The following is a 20,430-nucleotide window of genomic DNA, read 5'->3' on the forward strand; positions in this document are numbered from 1 at the left end:
ATGAAGGCTTGTGTTTTCCCCTCAGTTAAAATCAGGGCTTTTGCAAAAAGGTGGTTTCATATAAAGTATTATATGTAGAAAAAATATTAAGTAATGATTTCTGCTCAGATCTATCTGCTTTCAGAAGCTGTGCCTCCTTGCGTCCGAGGTGCCACAGACTTCTTAAGTGATCATGTAGTTATTACTCGGTCTTATCTCATGTTAGATGTGGTCAATATTGTCAGAAGGTGAGCACAGCTGAGCAAAACTTTAGTAAACCTGGAGGAGTTAGTGGCTTCTTAGAACCTTTGGCTTCTTCAGAGAAACAAGATCATTGCTCTTACTGGACCTCATGGAGACTCAGAATGATGAAAGTACTTTTTCCATAAATGGCTTTCTTACCTTGTTTCTGAGTCTCAAAAATGTGATGCCGGTGACGAGTTCTCATTATTTCAGACTAGATGGTCATGATTTGTATCCTGCTTCAGCAGAAGCTGTTTTTCTTACTAAGAAAATCACAATATATGAGTTTTTCCTTGCTCTTTAGGTTGCCTCCTCCAGTCTGACTGTAATTTTAGTAGCATAATAAGAAAATAAAGATACCCCTCTGTAATTTTTTTGTTGTTGTTCGTAATTTCTACTTCAAATATTCTTCTAATATAAATTGTTAATGAATTAATAATGTTTGAAGCCATGAATAATTATGGTTGCTTTATTCAATTTACTTGCACCTGTAATCTGGCATTTTTATTACCTGTTCGGAATTTTAAAACCTTATTAACTGCCTCAAGCATTTCCTCTCGTGTTCTCCTTCTCTGTCAGATAAATTGCCAGATAACCTAATGAACTTCAGAGAAATTAGCTTGCTGAGACCCCATTTCACAATTCCCAAGAGTTGTACTACAGTGAATTCTATAATTCATTGGTCTGTCCACCAGGATAAAAACTCCATTACCAGCCACTATCAATGCCCCAGCCAATTTTTGGTCACTTCTTCAAATTAACTTAGCCCGGAAATGCTTCTTGAATGAGTGGAAATTGCATGGTCTATTCTCAGACCCAGTGATTTCACTGTATACTGCATCAAACAATGAAAGTTATATTTAGGGTGAATATTTCTTCCATCAGTGATTTCTTAAGAATTGAATTAAAGATGCGAATGGACAGCAGCCGGGTTAGTCCTTTGTCATATGCAAATGTCAATTATTTTCTTATTTGGACGATGAGACTGTTTCCATTATAAGATTCTTTATTCTTGTACCTTGAAAACAAACAGATGTCCTGCTGCTAGAGATCGGTGTGGTTGCATCTCCCTGTTTTAGAGCCCTGAGCATGTTCAATAAAGATCAAAATCCTACCTGCATATTTCTGATAATCCTAAAAGGAATAGTTTGTTCCCTTGCAGCTATAGAACATATTTGTTTTATTCTGTGTATAGACAAATAATGGGTACCCACTGTATCTAAAAAAGTTTTGTCTAAGAGCTTCTTTGTCTGTCTGGCAGACGTGAGTTGGTCTTTACGTGAGTTGCATTTCTGGAGCTGTGGAATTGATGTAACTTCATACTTGGCTTCTCAAAGTCTTACATTTTATCTTTTCTTTTTGACATGAAGTGGGAAATTATTTTCATCTCACGTTTTGTGGACACCATTTAGTCTTTTAAAAGACAAGATGCCCTGTTCAGCTTCTGACTTGCCAAGAGTTGCAAGGATAAACATTTTCTAAGAGTTGAAACGAGCTGGAAAATACTTATGTGCTTTGGAATATCGCTTTCTGTCATCCTGTGTTCATGACTATCTGTGATTCTGCCTACCAAGGTGTCACCTCACACAATTTCTGCTCAGCCACACCTCCTCTCTGTTTGAGATCAGATATTCTGCATCCCAACCTGGCATTGTTTTCAGCTTCAGAGTATTCATGGGGTCCATTCTGAGTGGTAATTGCTTAGAGGTTTGCTGGTTTAAGGCACCTCTGGTTTCATGTATGTTCAGGAACAAAAATAAAGCTTTTTTAGGGAAATTATACTGTGATGTTTGTCATGAAACACAAGGAAATGATTACGGCATGGAGTTTCCAGGTTAATTTGCATTAAGGAGGTGACATGATGGAGGATTCTGTTGGTCTGCAGAGATCTAGGAAGGTGATTCCCTCTCTTTCCTTTCTCATTTAGCATTTGCTTCAGCTTTCTCCACTCTTTCATTGTTGACACGTGCACTTTCAGTCCCTGTTCTGTTATATTTGTCCTTTTCTGGGCAAGTCCCTCAGTTTCTGCTGTGCTTCTGGATGGGGTGGGATGTCCACCTGAAATGGACCAGTTCTGTTATGATGCAATTTCTATTATTTTTTGGAAAACAAGGTGAAACTTTCTGGTGGATTCTACTTTGACGTTCTTTCTTCTGCGGTTGCTTCAGGGTATTGGGGATAGTGCATGAAGCCAGGTAACAAAATGGATAGTGAAAAAATGAACCTTGCATGAGATAAGTGAAAACCTATGGGCAGAATGTTCCCTTATATGAGAGATTCCTGCTTTATGGAAAAGGATTGGCAGCTGGACTATCCCTCTTGTTTATTCACTGAAGAAGTAACTCCTGACTTTGCAATCTGGTTAGTGTGCTCAATTTAGAACAGTATCGAAATAATTATAAATGAAATATTGATTGCAATTTTAAAAACCATGAGCTGTTCTTCTTTTTGTAAGCAACAGATGCTAAATCTTTTTGGTTTTAATCTAATTGCTTCTGCAATTAATATTCATGCTAGCTGTTTGCTATCAGCATGTCTTCTTTTGGCCTCTGTCCACCTGAATACTGGCTAGTTACTTTGGTTTTCAAACACTGGGTAACAATGCTGAAATCTATCTATAATAAGCATTATAAACATTGTATATTAATTTCTCCAGCGCTGAATAATTTTTTCCCACTTTGTTCCATTTTGGTCTTCTCATTTTTGTGCTGTTAAACTACAGAGATGAACTTTCCTGGTTTGTTTTCTTTTTGATGCACACTACACCTTGGCTTGTGCGTGTGTGTATGTGTCTGTATATATACACACTGCCTTTACTGGGAATGAAAGTTATAATAGTTAGAAATGTGTCAAGCTTCACTGTCTTGATGGTGGAGTCTGTTTTCAGACTGATAAACTGAAATAAAATGTAATCTCTATATTTTACACAGAGACAGGAGGTTGGAATTTACTTCACATATAAGTCATCCGAAATAGTATTGTAGAATTGTTTGAAATTGTATATAAATTTTCTGTCCTTCATTTTTGTTCACAAATCACCCGATTTGTTCTAAAAATGCCAGAAACCAGTATTTGTGGAATTAATAGTTGCCTCTAACTGCCTTCGAGTTGTTCTTCTTTGTATTTTAAGAGAAGTTCACTGAGGCAATTGTTAATCTTCGAAAGAACAGGCATTCAAACTAAGAGTAAAATCACAGAATCATATTGTGTTATCGTCTGATTGGGTATTGCCAAACCTGACAAATAGTAATATAATATTTTTTAGTTATTTAGATGATTCCCTGTGAATCATACTGTTCATATTTACTGTGAAGTTTCAGCATGCTATTGAAGGCTCTGGAGAAAAGAAAAACTGGAACTCAATTATGTAAATATATAAACCATTTATCTTACGAATAGGAAATAGCTTTTCTGAATGTTATGTTTTTAGAAAGATAGATAATTCAATTTTTTTCTGATTAAATTTTTATCTGGGTAGTCTAGCATTTTATTCCAATTGACATCTAGTTTTAAAGAAGCCAAATGTAATAGTTGTTTTTAGTATGGCTGGTGTGTCGTATGGATGCTGGATTCCAAACTGCTCAAGATGTTTCCTTGTCTCCAGTTTTACTCATTCAAATATGGCTCGAAAATGAATAACCTTTCTTTTCATTTTTGATGACTTTTATTTTTAAAAATGATGAAATAATACTACTTACATTGTAATTTTTATATTTGATCTTGAAATATGGCAATCTGTGATAATCAGAACAATGTGAATTTTTGTAACTCTTTGGGAATGGTCAAGTCTTTCTAGTCTGATGACTGGAGGGAAGTCTTTGATTGCTTTTCATAGTTTCTGGATGTAAGCATTTTAAATGAAACTTTGTTATGTTGAAGGGTCTATGTTTGCATGTACAATTTTTAAATATTTGATTTTATCTCAGGAGATGTGAATAGCAGCTTCTTTGTTGGGTTTGTGAGATCAGGAGGTTTGTAGCTGGCTTTTCCATCTGACTTTGCCACCAGATGCGGTCCTTTTAAAGGCAGCAAATTTGCTAAGTCTAATACTTAGTACTATCATTACTATGAAATATAGTGCTTTAGTGCCAGGAAAAGAGAATTAGTCAGATCTTGAATATTGGCACACATATTCCTAATCAGTAATATTTACTGAAAAATAATTATTTGAAATTATTTTAAAACATTTCGCTAGGAAGGTATTATTCCGGATTTTTTTTTCATAAAGTTAAAAATATCAGTCATAAGAAAATCATCTAGGTTTTGCCGTAATCATTATTTACAAATCTTATGCCTGAAATCTGTTCATGTCTTGTTTTCCTCCTTGGTGTACTATCTTTGGTATTTCAATTTTTTTTCCTCCTTTTTAATTTGAACATATTTGATCAGCTACTATAATGGTTAGTCAACTTTACCCCATGGCTATAGCTGGCATCACAATTAGATGTCCTACATAGCGAGCAGAACACCTGTGCAATACCTTCAGTTTTACAGTGGTTTACATGTGTGATTTCTAAGTACACAATTCTAAAGACAAATGCAGGCTCTGCTGCAGGTCTGGAGTTTCTGGCGTGGTCTTATTTCACAAGAACTGGTACTTCTTAGGTGGTTTCTATGGGCAGTTTATCTCAGCCAGCTCACAGTTATAACAATGAGAGCAGAGGAGATTTACTGTTCTGTCCCTATGAATGGCACCGGGTCCAGTGCTCATCTGCTGCACCAAACTTACAGCACTAACATCCTTGGAATTTTTGCGATATATTTTGCCACATTCTCAGGTTATACCTGCGCACAATTAAAGAGCAGTGCTTCGCTGTGCTTCAGTTCCAAATGTATTTGTTGCAATCCAGGGGCCCCTTTCCCTGTTTCTGTAAGCGAAGAAAAGTCACCAGGGCTTTCCAGGTACCGGGCATAGCTCAATGCCACTACATCATTATGCAAATGGAGGGCTCCGTGCAATCTTGATAGCCGGTATATTATGTACATGTAAATAGTTAGCAGTTCTTTTTGGTTTTTCAGAAGTAACTCCTCTGTGAGCATCCCAGAAGTGGCAGGTATCCAGTGGGTTCCCAATACCTTCAAGCAACACTTTCCCTTCACCCAATTATATCCTTAATTTGATGGCTTCTAGCAATAAACTGTTTTGGAACCCCTTTCCCAATGGGCAGAAATACATGCTGGTTTTCAAAGTACTAGGCTGTCAGCTGTGCCAAGGAATTCTCTGGCAGACAACTCATTATGTCCACAGATAGAGTCTGACAAAAAAATTTGCTCCAAGCCACAAGTCAGAGGCTTAACCATTGTTTGTGTCAAGTTACTTTACAGCTTGTGATTTGGGTGAGTTGGGTGGGAATGTGGCTGTGAAGCAGAGTTCTTTGTTTGAGACACAGGCCCCCGCTTTAGCCAGCTTATAGAGCCATACGTAAAATGGCCTCTTTGCTTTCACTTAACAGGATGCCGTTCACCTTTCTGCTCTGCTGAGCACCATTTCATGACTTCACAGCCCAGGAATTAAACCCAACACAAAGCAGCTTTACCAGTAATTGTCTACAGATTAAATTAAATGCCTGTTCTCATACAGTGTAGCTGAATTGTATCAGACCCACTTCTCAGTTTACACACTTGTTCCTGTCAATAAGAGTCAGCTACTGAAAAACGCTGTAGTCCTTGGGAGCTCGTCTCTCAGTGGTTCCATGAAAGTACCGGAGATTTTGTGTGTTCAACATGATACTTGTTCTATTGTGCTTCATAATAAGAAAAAAAAAGCTTAGTCTGCTAGTTTAACACCAATGTATTTCATTGATGTAGCTACTGCCAGTAGCTCTGTTTTGTGCTGCAACTTCTAAATTCCCACTGTGACAATGTTTGATGGTTTGGAATTGTGAGGGTTTTATTGTTCAAAATTTTGAGGGATGTGTAAAATTCAGAGATTTTGACAATTAGATAAATTGACGTAAAATAATCTCGACTGGTTTAATTAAGTTGTGCCTTTTTTCCTTTCAGATTTGTCCATTACATTTTCATATGTGGGGAGTATGAAGCTATTAATTTTAGGAAGAAAACTTTTAAACTTAACAATATTAAAGACCCAGTCATTCTCTAGTGAAGTGGATTTACATCTGTATTTCTGATGTTTTTATTTTCTCATGATTGTTTACTGTATAACTGAATTGTGCAACTGTTCCAGAGAATCTTGACTCAGAATGTGCTGCAACTTGCTTTTTGCTTAAAAAAATGTATCTCACCGCTGACTGTCCAGTTGGTGTAGCCGATGAATAGATGAGTTTGGGGCTCATCATAATTTTTAATGTTTCACAACCTTTAATTTCTCATTAGCAGTATGCTTCATGGTTGCCAAACTTATCCCAGCAATCTTTCAAAGACCAGCACATTATCACATTACGCAATATAATCTTTACATAGATTCTCTAATGATGTTATACGTGAAAGTTGTCTCAAAACTTGAATTTGGTGCTGTATTCTGTAAAGATGCAAAGAGAACATGGATTTACCTTCACATTTCTGGCTGACGAATCTGGTGAGAAGTTGGCCCTGATTCATTCAGCCTCAGTCAGATTCTACAAATGCCCCTCATGGTTTTCTTTATGAAAAATGTCAAAGATCACTCCTTTCAAAAGAATAGTATCATCTTTAATGACCAGACAGCCTTTAGAATGAGTTGGTTTTTAACATTAAGGTTTTAATTCCTCCAAGTTTCAACATGTTCTTGTGAAACAGTTATCGATTGGACAACACTGAGTCGTTTTAAGAGCAGGTCAAGAATTAAGGTGCTATTTTAAACGGCACATGGCTTTCTGGTCAGAAAAGGAGATAGAATAAACTCTTGAAAATTAAATGGATGTTAATTGTTTCCTACTAGTCTTAAAAAAAAAAGAAAGCTTTTTTAGTTGCATAGAATATGAAACTCTACTTCCTGGACCAAAATTTTTTTTCTCTTAAAATTGATTGAAAAGTTTTCATGCATATTGTGCCAGCAATCTCATCTACTAACATTAGAAAGAAGACTTATCATAAATGAAGTGTTTTATTTACTACTGTGCAGCCATCTTCAGACCACTTTTCTTGCCTTTGTTTTAACTGATACTTCTGGAAATGACTGGTGAGTAGGTGGGAGCACAACATCCTCTCTGAGGTCTACTGCACTTAAATATTTTGGCAGAACTTTCTTTTATTCCAAAATCATGGCAAGTTTTTACAAAAGGGTTCTAAAGTGACAGAAAATGGATGTATCCTTTCCTGAACAAAGTGCCAAGGTCCATCAGATGAGTATCACCACACTTTAAAGTCATGGCTTTGTCAGAATTTGGAGGGGAGTATTGCATTACAGCACTGAAAGTCTCCATCAGCACAATGGTGAATGTATTTCTGTCAGCAAGCCAGGAAGGGCTTCAAGAAAGAAAAGGAAAATATGAAGACTATAATTTCTACCAGGACTCTGACATACAAGTACGTTCTTAGGAAGAACCTGAGGATATATGTCCTGTGCCTACAGCACCAGCTGCAGTGGCTCCTTCCAGCACAGCATTTGTAGTTACTCAGCCTGGCTTTGCCAAAGGTGTCTTGTATACTTAGGGAGCTGAAAGTACCATCAAAATGAGAACCCATGAGAACCATGTTGTTACCTTAAATGCCATGCTACCGGGGCAGTATGTACACGATCGTACATGTTATTCCACGCTAGACTTCACTTCATTGCACTTTTTCGTATTGCTAATATAGTAGGTTTACTTCTTCCTACCCAGTCTCGGTCTGATTCAGTGTTTGTTCTCCATTCACATGACCAGAACTCTCACCCAGAACCTTATCATTTCATGTCTTGACAGCTCCAGTCGTCTCCATTCTAGTCTCAACGAATACTGGCTTGCAACAGTTGTATCTTTTAAAATATTTTTCTTCTTGTTATTTTGATGTTCCATTGTTCCCTCTCTTGTACTGTGAGATTATTTGCTTTAACTTTTTAGACCGCACCTTACCATCTCTTCTATACTTGAACGGCTGACTGTATGACATACGTAATGTCAGCCTTTATTGTCCTTTCAAGTGTTTCCAATAAGTATCTTTAAATTCCCCCCTATACCATTTAATGCATGGTATTAATGAAAACTCCTCAGTGCTCTTTCATAGTCTTTTCATTCCTTCCTAATTGAGACCTCTAAATTCTACTGCAATTTGACTATATAATCATAGGAGTAACCTGTCATAATACCTTACAAAGAACGTGGAAATACTTGGCTACTACCAAGTGAAGCTCTGGGACTAAATTCAACCAATACTAAAGTCAGCAAGACTCTTACTAAATACGCTGCAGTCATATTCCTTAAGTACAACTTATGCATTACAATATTTACTTGTATTAAAGCTTACCAGGAAAATGTCATATCTGTATCAGCCCATCTAATGTACTTTTCTTGGCCGTAAGTTGATAGTAAGAATGTGTTGGGTATTCCTTTGTATGTATTAAGAATAAGAAGTCCGTTTTTTTTCAGATATGGCTATGGTCTTTCTCCCTGCACATGGCAGTATGGCATCTAATTGCTACTTCAGCACCTCAGGCTAACAAGAGATTCCTCTGAAATTCTCAAAACTGTTGTTTACCAACAGCTTAAAAACAACAGATACCCAAATTCCCTGAATATGATTTATGCTTTTGGATACCAGGTTATCTACAAAGTTTGCCATGCGTGAGCAGCTCCTGCACCCCACGCTGATGTGCAGCTTGGCAGTGAAGCCCCTCACAGATTTTGACAGTGTTGACCCGTCTCCTCCTCTGCTGGTGGAGTTCTCTCTGCCAGCATGATGGATGGTGACTTTTGAGGCTGACGTGCCACGTGCTCTCCTTGCTGTGCTTGGGTTTGGCTGTGAGTTGTGTTACTGTGAGGAAAAGCTTGACTTGGCTCAGGTTCCTGGTGCCAAGAGAGGATTTTCATTTCAGACACATGTAAACCGGGCATGGAGCAGGCTGTGAACTGTCAAGTTATCTTCTCGTATATTTTTTCTAATGACTGGCATAGGTAGTTCCTTCACTTCACTTTCTGTCCTTGATGATCTCTTTGTAAGGTGCTTTGCTTTGCTCCAGCATTTGTGCAGGTCCTGGGTGCCTGTCTCAGCGTGCTGGCTCTGCGTTGTTGCAGGACACAGACAGCTGGGCATTGCAGAGCTGCACCAAAGCCCTTTTGTGCATTCTGGCGTAAATCTCTTCTGAAAATGACAATTCGGGTCATATTTACAAGGATCTAGAGGTGTCTAATGATGAAGATAGGCAACCAATGGTATTTCCAAAGAAGTATCTTATATTGCTTTTACATAATTTGCTAATTTCATAATTTTCTAGATCCCTCTCCCTGGTTTCTGTCTGCCTCTGAAATCCCACAGTTGTGTAAGAGGCAAAATATTTGGGTGATGAGCAAGTGGATGGCAAACTTATCTACAGTTATCTACTTATGTATCAGGGTGGCTTTGAACTACTTCATTACATGTTCATTAGTTCACGTTACAGTTGATACCGAGTTAATCCTATTAGTGTTTAGCACGTTACACAGCTTTGGAAGTGGTAATATGGGAGGCTTCTGGAAAGAAGTAGTTTGTAGCCTTAGATTGCTGTGAAAGACTTCTTACCATCTTCGTTCCAAGCTGAGAGACAGAAACCAGGGACAGAGACTCTTAAGAATCATGAAGGAAGTTACATTATTACAGAAAACAACAGCATTTTTGTTAGAAGCAAACATAATATGTGCTACCACAAAATAGTAAGGTATTGGACAAATGTAAGTAAACTTTTCAAATAGGGCAGTACTTCATAAGTATTTATTTCTCTTTCTAATCAATGATGGCATGATCCAAGAAAATATTTCCCAGATGCAGTAAATCTTTGCTTTCATTTCTGATTTGATTTTGAAGAGTGGATTGTATTGAATTTCTCTTAAGCAATTTAGCTGAGATTTCCATTTAGGCTGGACAAGATAATAATAGAACCTAAGTTTAGAGCATCATGGTTAATCACTGCTGTGGCAGAGGGGAATAAGAAGTAGAATTTTTAAGTCAGCAAATTTTAATGTGTGTCATTTGCAAATGCTTATATAATATCACTATATGTAAGTGATCTCTGATAACTTTTAATTGTGAAAAGGCCTGTAGGAAATTAATCTGAAATGTAAATATGCAGGTAAGTATTGGACCAAGAGTTAGTTTAGGATTGAATGGAAAGTAGAAAGGGAAACATGGCAATAAAAATGGTGGGATAAAAGCTGCCTATAAACATTCCTGTGTCTGTAATCATTAACAAATGCAGTCTGTGAACAGTCTGCAGTTTTTATTGTATTCTAAGACTATGCAAAACTGCATTAGAATGTGTTCACATGTACATTTAGCATATTTAAAGAAACATTCCTTGAAGAATATTTGGGATTGAAAACTACATTTGGAGACAATGTGATAAATGCAAGAGGGATATCTTGTGAAATGGACCTTTATTAAGCTTGATTACTGCAAAATAAAAATCCAGTTAAGGCATTGAAAAGAAAAAGACAGACCATCTGTGAGGGAATTTGCCACAGATCTAATGCTTATCTAATTTTTCAGATAAAATGGGTACTGTACTTTGCAGGGAATGAAGAAGAGAAGTTAGAAATCATTTTAGGTTGTAGTATCAAAATCTTGCCAGGAATATGAGCAAATTGGATAAAAGCAATGGAAACAATGCTTATAGGTCAGTTAAACACAAGGTTATAATCAAATTCGTTATCTCTAGATGGTGACATTACTTTCTACCATGTTGCTGAAAATTCTTGAAGCAATGTTATAGGAAATGTATCTCTTACCCTGAGACATCTTATCTGATTTTTAAAAGCCAGCAGTGACCACATGCACTAAATTTCTTTTTGTCCCAGAAATTATACCAGTGTACATGGGGTAACGAGCAGAGGTGGCTTTTGCATTGCTTAACTGAAGACTGTTTTCCACAAAGAAACTGATTCTTGGTTGATTCTGCACAACCGAGGAAAATAAAATCTGATCCATTAGTTTTTCTACAGGTATGTTTTCAGGTTTTTGTTAACAAACTTCTTAACAACAACAACAACAAAACAGATTGTATGTGTATAACTTCATGGAGAACTCATTGGGAAGCAAGGTTCACATAGCCTGGGCCAGGTCAGGAGAACGGGATGTTGCCATGGCCTGGGCTGTTGCTCTGGCCACACAAATGAGGTTGCTCAGAAAAACTGAGATGTGCGTAGAGCTTGGCCTGGATTAGATGAAGATAATATTATAGTGTGGTATTGCAGGTGCTTTCTCAACTGCTGAACTTTGCCCATGCAGATTGATAAGTTATGTAAATGCAAGTTGGATTTGTAGATGAAAACTTCCTGAAATTATCCTATTAGTAAAAGTATGAGATTGTCATTACAGTACCTATCAAAAAATCATTGATTTTCTGCGACGTAGACCTAATATTCAATAGCCAGTTATCCAATACTCAGGAAATATGCTTCAGAGTCAAAACACTATTTAAATATTATCTAAACCCCTAAATAGTGGAGAACAGTCTACACAGAAATCTTTGATTCTGTGAATTTTGCATGAGCAGCTGTTTTCAGCATGATCAGGACCAGTAACTACTGAAATGTTATTTAGCTCTTGTCTGTCTGGAGGTGATCAGGAAAATTAAAGGTATTAGGACTATGCGTGTGACTTAAGAATTTTAAATCCCACCTCTTACTTGCCTTATATCCCCTTCTCTTCAGTACGCTTTACTAAAGATCTTTAGCTGCTTAGCTTACATTAATATTGTGTATTTCTGTAGCAAAGAGCTTACTGTGTAGTTACATATTCTCTAATTAAAATAAAAGGACTTTAAAAGAACAAGTAGGAGGACCCTGTCATGAGATATAGGAAGAGAAAATATGTTCTACAAGGAACTTTGATGATAATAGTATGATAATAAACATTGAGATACATGTTTAATCTCTGTGTGTAAAATCAGTGTCGTTCTGATCACATCATTCTACTTTTTAATAATTTTAAGCCTACATATATCACTTTTTTGTGCTTCTGTAATGGTAATATTATTTCAAGGATGGCTCTAAAAATCTCCCAGTCTTTGTAACTGGCTTCGTCATTTTATCTAAGCTTTTTTAGGTATAGTTAAATATGTTTCCTGTGATAGTCAAAATTACAGGTGCCACCTGCCATGGTGTAGTATTTGCTGGTCAAGTGAAAAAGTTTAGTCTTACTGTAAAGTAAGCTGCTTAAGTACTTTATGGTGTCCATATGCTCCTTTTTTATTCTTTTCTTTTCAAAATACAGGCACATCCAGACCACGGCTACTTTTGATCCTATCAGCTGTTGTTCACCTTTAGCAGAAAGGTGAGTTGCATGAATAACACCTGAAGCTTGATTTCATTGGCCAAAGTGTATCTCTTTATTTTGATATGGTTTGTTTTCTTTTGAGTTTCTCTTCTCGATACCACAGAAGTAACTTTAGGCTCCCGTATTGCAGAGTGTCTCGGCTGGAGTTAGTGCCATCAAGAGGCAATGCAGAACATAAACTGATTCATTCAGATTAAGCTTGCAGAACTCATCTCTGAAGCTTCCCCCCCGATGTTTTTCTTGAAGCTGATTTTAAGTACAAAGCCTCAGTTCTGACCTTTGTGAGGAAATAGTGAATGGTGGAGAGTCAAAGGCCAAATGCCAAGTGCATTTGTTACCTTTTGCAATTGTGCTTAAATGAATTATGTTTGCGAGAGCCCTAAAAAGGCACTTAATCCAGAGGTGACTGTTTACAGAAGTTGTGCCATCTTTCCTAATAATTTTGGTTTGTGGTTGGCCAGTCTATGAGCCATAGTAGTCAAACTGAATCCAAAAAGTTATTGTGGATTAGGTTAATGTCACCAAGGTCAGAGGCTGGACCTGAAGTACATATAATGCATGGATCTCTGTTCTTTGCACATGATTCAATCCAAAATGTCTCTAACATTTTTTCTGTCTTCACCTATTTTCTGCCTTTATCCAGTCCTCAGTGATGCTAAGAACTATGTAGGTTTTTATACACACTGTGTAATACACACAATATTTATTCTATTCTTAACATGTCTTCTTTCTTTTATATTAACCTTTTGGCCTCTATCTACCAAAGCACATAGGGAATTCCATAATATTAAAACAGTGGACACCTTGGTGGTATTTAAGTAGTGTCAGTACTGGATCTATGTGAAACTAAAACTGAAAAAAATGTATTCTGTGCTCTGCGTACATATTTTTGAGTAGCCCAGCAAATCTCTAGCAACAATTGTCTCAGGCACAACAAATGAGTTTTTTGGTTTGGACACAAGTTCTTGGTCACTGAAGAGAAAATGGAAGGGATTAGCCCGTAAGTGGTCCTATCAAAAGTGATCTCAAAATATAGGAACGACATTTCAGCACTAAGAGAAATGGGTATAAAATCTGGTCAGTCTTATCATAGAAACCTCTCAGCTTTTTTGTGTTGTTCTCAAAGATGCCGGATTCAAAATTTGACATCGGTAAGCCTACTGGCATTTTACAAGCAAAGATGATCCCTACTGATTTCAGATAATGCGCTTAAATCTATATTCCCAAAGGAAGACTTGTTTTTTAATAGTAGTAATCCTTTAATTGACTGGGTGTGGAAGCACCACAGGGCCTCTTACTGGTTCCTGGTGAGAGGCTTTCTGTGTATAATCTGTTGCAGATGTTTAAAATAACCCTGTTATGAACCTCAGTAAGTTTTTAGTCTTTTCTTTGAATATTTGTAAAGCTGTTATGTCCAATACATTTAATGACACAAATGCACTTTGTGCAATGGATATTAGGATGTAGAGTAAGTATTGGATGAAATACAGGAGTTAAGCAGAAGCTAGCAGGAAGTTTTGTCCATTGGGAGAAACAGTGCTTTAGAACTGTATATTAAAAAAAATAGAAATTATTTTGGAAAGAGGAATAGAAGATAAAAATATAGGCTTCTACATTTTTATTCACATTTGTCACCTAAGAAGAAGTTTAGAGAAAGTGTAAAGCTGCAATGTTTTTGTGCCTTTTAAACACTGGCAGCTTGTCCTTTCATTGGGTTCCAAACTGGTTTCAGGTGTCCTGCAAACAAGGGTGACATATTTGTAATATTAAATTATTTACTAATAATATTGTTTGCTATTTTGTCTTTTTAAACACCTTAGATTTAAAATAGTCTGGGAATAAACAGCAACACTGAACCACCAGAATGATAAAATTATCCTGGCTGGATACATTATATTGACTTAGACAATCTTATGCAATATCTGCTAAGTGTTTGGTCATATTACAGTACATAAAAGTGCACTAAATTGTACCTTATTTAAAATAAAGTATACAAAATACCTTCCTTAGAACTTGTTTGCAAGGTAAGATATCTACAGGTAGTAAAGTGTTCTTTATGCATTCTCCTGGATCTTTAAAGCTTATTTTACTTGACAAATGTTTATTTCAACTGGAACTTCTATAGCGAGTTTGTAGCAGGACTGGTTAGAGCTAATTGTAAAACGGAAAATAAGTATTCTAAGCACATGAAAGGTTATTAGTAAAATAGGGCAAACATTTAAGAAAAGCTATCATCTAAATTTTAATTTTACTTACTTTTGGTAACTCAACTTCTGCATTTGTAGCTAACTCCTGCTTTGTAGAAAAAGTAAGTAAAACTATTGGTATCTCTTTCTGTTGTCTTTTCAAATATATTTTAAATAAATAAAATACAGTAATTTCTCTCAATGTAAATCAAGAGAGAGTACATAAATTGAAAAGCCTCAAGCCTTTGATGCTGCTTGCCTTTTCCCTCCTTATTCCTTTTCACTCACTTACATCTTTTTTTTCCTAAGCCTCACAGTTCTGCATATGATTTTTTTTTCATTTGTGCCGTTATGATGACTATTTTTCCTTTCCAAAGCAAGGAATCATATAGAAAGACTTAAAGTCCAACCTACTGTACATTGCTGACCAAAGCATTCAATTACTAAATCCCTAAAATGCCTTTTAACAACTGAAATCTTTAACACAAATAATAGCCTTAAACTTCTTTGCAGTCTTTTTTTGGTGATATTTGATGATCTTTTGGTCAAATACTGTATATAATTTTGCTCTAACACTCTTTTTTTGTGGAATTAGAGATTAATTCACTATTTAACAATCCCTGTCTGTTTAAGATACTTCTGCTGAGATATTTTGAGAAGGGAATATAATTTCATCCTCAATTTTATATACTACACCATTGCAAGTAGACAAGATTTTTCTACTGTAAAGAATACGTGAGAGATGCACCTATTTTAGAAGCTATTGATTCTATAGAAACATGCTGGATTTACAAGTCTGATTTGGGGAAGAGCTACAATCATGTAAAAGAACTAGCAGGAAAATCCTTATATGAATGTTATCTGCATCTTTATTCAATTTCAAACAACATTATTTCCGAGCTATCACTCAAGTTGGTGTCAGCAAAGACTAACAGCTTGCCACGATGGAAGAAAAGATAAAATACACTTTATTTCACTGTGCCAGCACTCAGTGCTGTAGTAAGCATCTGGAAGCCATTGAAAGCTGTCCAGGACAGCGTTCTGCTTGCAAAATAGCTGAAAAGTTTGACATGCAGTAATTTGAATCCTGCTTGGGGCTATATTAATGACTTCCTAATTCCTCTAAAAATTATTAAAGATCACACTAAACAAATTTTTCATGAAGCTAAATGCCTAATTACAGTTTTATTAAAACCAGCACTGGAAGTGGAAGCTAATCCATGAGCAAAAAGGAGGAGTAAGACATGCTTGAGGGAGAAACTACTGTCAGGGGCACACATGGTACTAACTGCTCTGTATGGACAGAGCAGGGACATTATTCGTGATTGCATTACAGAGTAGAGTGCAGAAATGTCGAGGATTTTGATTGCGGGGTGACAATAAAACCCTGGCAGATGTATTGTTAACCACCTCTCCTCCCCCCACCTCCCCCTTTCGCCCTTTCTCCCCACTTCCCACTAAGGACAGGCGATCGGGAGGGAAAGAAGGACAGAGAGAAGAGTTGGAAAAATTAAAAATGTTTTACTAAAGAATAGAGACAATAATACAAAATATACAAAACCAATCTTGAAAGTCTCAGCAACTGCAGAGCCAGCACTCAAAGTCCTGGATTGGACTCTGCAGCCAACCGGAGCTGGATTCAGTCTCTTGCTAGGCCTCAGTTCGCAGGGACGACTGGCAAGGTCCTCTCCTAATGTCGGCCATAAGCAGAAGGGAAAAAATGGACAAGATCCTCGTGATCTCCCACTTTTATATGAAGTATTCACATGAATGGAATGTTATACACAGTTGGTCAGTTTCTTGGTCACCTGTTTCTCGTTGCCTCTCTTGCGAGATGTCCATCCATGCTTATCAATAATTTCACATTCCATTGCTAGATTTACCAAAACATGTAACTGATTCTCCAGGAAAATGCAGCTAATATGAAGGCTTTAGCTGACAGACAAAATTCACTAAAAGAGAAACTTGTTTTTTAACAAAACCAGGACAAGGAATTAAGAGTTAGAAGTACAGCAGTTTGGTCTTTGAGGCCCAGGGTAAACAAAATCCAGGGTAGTAGTTGCACTTTGTTTTTATTTTTTTGAGTGTCTATCACAGAAGAAAAGCAAAGCATAGTGGATCTTGAATTTTTCTCTCTTCTGTTTCTGTCCCCCAGACTGCTGCTTGTCTCACAGAGGTTTATCTGAACTGAATGTATAACTCTTAAGATGTTGGGCATAGCCCTTCCAAGTTCTCGTGTCCCTCAAGATACACTGAGAGCGGTTACTGAAGTGCGTGCTCTCAAGGTACTGACGGAATGACTGCGCCAACCAGTCCATAACTGTCTGTAATTTTCTTCTGCAATCTCTTTTTTGCCATCCAAGCATTTAGATGCCTGTCTTTGGCATCAGCTCTGGTGTGGCATGGCTATGTAACCTGTCAGGCTGCTGTCAAATAGTCCAGTTGTGAGGAAGAGCCGTGAGAGCTGAAAGCAACTAAATAGTGAGAATGACAGAATCACAGACTGGCTGGTGTTGGAAGGGACCTCTGGGATCATCTAGTCCAACCCACCTGCCAAAGCGGGTTCACCAGAGCAGATCACACAGGAAGGTGTCCAGGTGGGTTTGAATGTCTCCAGAGAAGGAGACTCCACAGCCTCTCTGGGCAGCCTGTTCCAGGGCTCTGGCACCCTCAAAGTAAAGAAGTTTCTCCTCATATTCAGTACATGTGCTCATGTGTCCCTCTGCCCACTGACTCAGGAGCTGCATTTGAACTCAGGCTTTGGCTTCCTGGCCTGGCCTGGCACCTGCTCATCGCTACAGACTTGCCTGGTGATCTGGACTCTTGCTTGACGCTGTTACCATCACTGGACCTGCTTTGCTGCTCCTGTTTGAGACTGTGGACCATGTCGATGGGGTCACTGCCCTGTCTGCTCTGCCATCGCCCTCGGTGCCTGGCTTGTCTTCCCTTACAGAGCAAGGACAACTGGAAATGTGAGATCATCAGGCAGTATTTGTTTTGGAGCTGAGAAAATACTACAAACATTTCTGACTGTTTATTTGAGTAGCATGCTAGTTTGCCTGTTGTTCCATATGCTGCTTAGGTAGGATAATAAGATTCAACATATTCTACTTCTTTCTAACCGTAGAGGATGAGACAGCCCTGGTCTTCTGCATTTCTGTAAACAAACTGACAAATATACAAATAGATAGGCTGGGATGTTTCTGTAATTTAAGTAGAAGCCCACCTGAAATACAGATAGACAGAGAAAAGCATAAAGCCAAAGGTATGTTCTATATATGTTATATAGAAAAAATCAAATTTGATGTAGAGAGTAGTCGTTCCCCTTCTGTGCTGCCTTAGTGTGATGATCTTAGAAGTCTAAGCAAATGGAAACTACTACTTTGGATGTTTTTCATTCCTATTGACTGATTTTTTGGGAAATTCCATATTTTAATTAAATTCTTAAGGCAAATATTTATAATATAAGCTTAGCTGATTTAATAGAGATCTATATCTTTTGCATGTATTTTCAGATTAATCATAAATTTATTTTCTGAAAGTTGGAATTCTACATGTTGAAACATGAACTTTTGTCTGTGTGCCAGAAAGGTGAGTTTTTGAACTATGCTGCTGTTTGTGACTGTTAGAGAAGTAACGCAACAATGCAGAGACAGGCGTTTTTATGATTGGTACTGTGGTTCTACTCTTGAGTACTTAGTTCTTTTGGTCATGTTTTATTATTAAACACTGGAGCCTGCAATAATTAGCCAGACCAATAGTAAAGGTCATTTGATTTTGCTGGGTGTTTCATTTTGTTCTGTTTAACCTTAAATGGAGTGATGGGGTAGCGCAGGTTCCCTTCACAAGACATACCAGATGTAGGACAGGGTCTAGTTTAGCTATTCCATTGCCATTTGTCAGTCTCAGGAAAAGAAAATGCCCATGCTTAATAGAAAAAGGTTGTATCTTATCTTACACATCTCTAAACAAAGCATTAGTTGTCCTTTCTTTTTTTTTTTTTTTCCCTCGGTTTTGATTTGTATTGTTAATAACTCCACTGTACTTTTGCCTTTGGTCAATCAACACAGAGGATCTCCTTTTTCATTACGCATACAAGTTTTACCCCTCATTCAGTGAGGCTTTGCTCCTCTTGAGCCTCTGTAGCCGTCCTTGCTGCCATCACAACCGCACACTCACCACCTCTTCTCTAAAGCCTTTAGCACCTCCACACTATCAGTATCTGATGTTCTTTTTCTGCGGCTCAGCCTTTTCTGCTGACTCAGTGTAATGCTCCCAGTCTTAACTCCACTGACGGTGACTCTTTGACTAACTGCCCTGCTAGGGCTTCAGCTCTAGGTCAGCTTCCAGTCCCAGTACAGCTCTTGCTTCACATGGCTGCGCTGTTTCTGTGCTGACTCGCATGGTCCTTTCTTGTCCGTTTGTCACATTTCATTCCCATTCCTGGCTTGAGCCACAAGACTGCATTGACCTTTTCACACTACAGACAGGCATGGCCAAGGGGGATCATCTCCTCTTTTGGATGTGGTTTTAATTTGTTCCCTACATGTGCAGTTATTTCCACATGTTTGTTTACTTCTATGCCTCACTGATCCCTCTCCTGCTCCCTTCTTTCTGCCGTAACTTTTCATCTGTCTTCTTATCATCAGGAATATATTCTTGCTACTGGCTACTTGTCCATTGCCAACCAATCTCAATTATTTCTTTCCCCTCTAAATAATTTCCGGCCAATACACCAAATATAACTGCCCTTTTTCTTTCTTCCTTCATTGATTGCATTGACTTGTGCATCATCTTAAATTATTGAGTTGAAAGGTGAGAGATTTGAAACCAGTATGAAACGCTGTTTTGGGGCAGCACATTCTTCATGGAACATCAATATGATCTGGATTGTGTTTCCTTTCAGTCTACAATAAATCATCTGCTGACGTCCATAAGAGCAGTTTTATGCTTTGTATTACTCTAAAGCAGGTGTTTATGTCAGCACTGCTCAGTTGTGAGACTCTTTCTTCATGTTAGAGACAAGTAAGTGTGACCTTGGTCTGCAGTCCTGCGTATTGAGAAGGACACATCTGCTCTGATGTTCAATAACTTCTGTTACATACTTCATAGTCTGTAAATATTTGCCAAGATATGAATCAATTGCCTTTTAAAGAAGATAGGCACAGATGACAGAATAGGTGTTGCTATGCTTTCTTGACATTCTGAAAAAGCACATAGAACCAGGAAAACTGTTGATATGTGTTCCTCTAAATGTCAAGGCAAAATTTATAATTCTGGTCATAAGTTTACATGAAGTTTGAAATACTTCAGAAGAGAAAGCAAGTATAGTTCTACAAACACCTACCAAAAAAAATCAAATTGTGCTCTTGGGTATAATTATTTTTATGCAGGCCATGCAATAAAAACAGCAGATACCAGTGTGTTGTGGCTTAGTTGTATGCATGTACCTTTTGCAGGCCTTTTGTGACTCATGGCCTTGTTGTAGGATAAGTTCCCAGTGAACCATTCCTTTTCATCTTGAAAATGTGTGGTAGCACAGAGTTTACTTGAGAAAAGCGCCTTTTTTAAAGGCCCACTGTCAATGTGACACCTTGATTTCAGGTTACGATTTTCACGTAAAAGTTCTTTAACT

General features: G+C 37.6%; 1 long non-coding RNA gene across 1 annotated transcript in view; it reads left to right on the forward strand.

Moving 5' to 3' along the window:
- Positions 1–20,430, forward strand: part of LOC139828077 (uncharacterized) — a 168,662-nt gene that overhangs the window by 20,667 nt on the left and 127,565 nt on the right. Inside the window, exon 3 of the long non-coding RNA XR_011739266.1 lies at positions 12,547–12,606. This is a non-coding gene — a long non-coding RNA (uncharacterized lncRNA). The remainder of the gene's footprint in view (positions 1–12,546; positions 12,607–20,430) is intronic.

This window comes from Patagioenas fasciata, chromosome 5, assembly GCF_037038585.1.
Source record: "Patagioenas fasciata isolate bPatFas1 chromosome 5, bPatFas1.hap1, whole genome shotgun sequence".
Taxonomy (NCBI): Eukaryota; Metazoa; Chordata; class Aves; order Columbiformes; family Columbidae; genus Patagioenas; species Patagioenas fasciata.